At 46.5% G+C, this 1283-nt stretch overlaps 1 long non-coding RNA gene across 1 annotated transcript; it reads right to left on the minus strand.

The window, feature by feature from the left end:
- Positions 1 to 407: 407 nt before the first annotated feature.
- On the minus strand, positions 408 to 1138 carry LOC112141537. Its single transcript, XR_002918414.2, has 5 exons — positions 1029 to 1138; positions 896 to 962; positions 740 to 825; positions 569 to 668; positions 408 to 499 (listed from the first exon to the last, which is right to left on the minus strand). It is a non-coding gene; the product is annotated as an uncharacterized LOC112141537 (long non-coding RNA).
- Positions 1139 to 1283: the final 145 nt, after the last annotated feature.

The raw sequence follows: 1283 nt of genomic DNA on the forward strand, positions 1-1283 counted from the left end.
CACTGTTAGCATCGATCGCAGACAGAACTGCTAACAGAAAACACTGTTAGCATCGATCGCAGACGGAAATGCTAACAGAAAACACTGTTAGCATCAATCGCAGACGGAACTGCTAACAGAAAACACTGTTAGCATCAATCGCAGACGGAAATGCTAACAAAAAACACTGTTAGCATCAATCGCAGACGGAACTGCTAACAGACAACACTGTTAGCATCAATTGCAGACGGAAATGCTAACAGAAAACACTGTTAGCATCAATCGCAGACGGAGACGCTAACAGAAAACACTTTTCCTGTTAGCCTACAAACTGACCCCACCCTCACATCAGTGAAGAAAATAGTTATGTGGGCCTCAAAAGAAAAAGGGGACCCCTGAAATAGAGTGTTCGGCAGTCCTGCACACACCTGGCTGGAGGAGTCATAGTACAGACCAGTCTGGGGGTCGTAGTAGTAACCTGATGACTCATCATACTGGTAAGCAGACGGGTTTGGAACAGCTGAAATACAAATTCTCGTTAGTCGATATGACATCATCATTGAAAGAAACCACTTGAAGCTGCTCTCACCTGCTGGGCTTACAGTGGGTCCAGTACAGGCTGCTCTCTCAACAGTGGAGGATGCTGGAGTTACCACCGATGTGGAGCAAACACCAGCCGCCTGGAGAGTCTAAAATATAAACAGTTATCATATTTAGTCACAGTTGGAGGAGATCAGCTCAGAAGGCTTCATGTGTTCACCTGTAGAGCAGGCTGGTAGACAGGAGCGCTCTGGGACACCATCACACCTGCAGCAGCAGGGATTATTGTCTTGACTGCTGGAGCCGCTGCAGACAGATTATAAAGTCAGAAATGTGAGCACTCGCTTCTGTAAATACTTTTGAGATGTCAAAGTACCTCCTAGTAATCCATCTCCAGCGACAGGAAGAGGCTGCTGAAGCCACTCTGGATGAGCTGCTTCTCTCTATAGAGGAAATGATCAGATAAATAAAGCCATGCTGCTTTATTAAAGATGATGTGAAAAACTGACCTGTGTCTGCGCTGCATGTCCCTCAAGGAGACTGGCACTGGCTCGAGAGCTCTGAAGCAACTATAAGAAACAGTAAAACTATTAATAAACACAAACTTTAACATTTGGAAGGTGTTTGTGTGATGTAAATCAGGCCCTGATATGAGGCAGCCGAGGGAGGAAGGTCGACCTCAGATCAGAAGATGGCAGGTTTTTTTGCGGCCTTGCCCACCCATGCCTCAAAGTGTCCTTGGGCCCTCTGGTGGAAAGTTGCCG

This window comes from Oryzias melastigma, unplaced genomic scaffold, assembly GCF_002922805.2.
Source record: "Oryzias melastigma strain HK-1 unplaced genomic scaffold, ASM292280v2 sc01689, whole genome shotgun sequence".
Taxonomy (NCBI): Eukaryota; Metazoa; Chordata; class Actinopteri; order Beloniformes; family Adrianichthyidae; genus Oryzias; species Oryzias melastigma.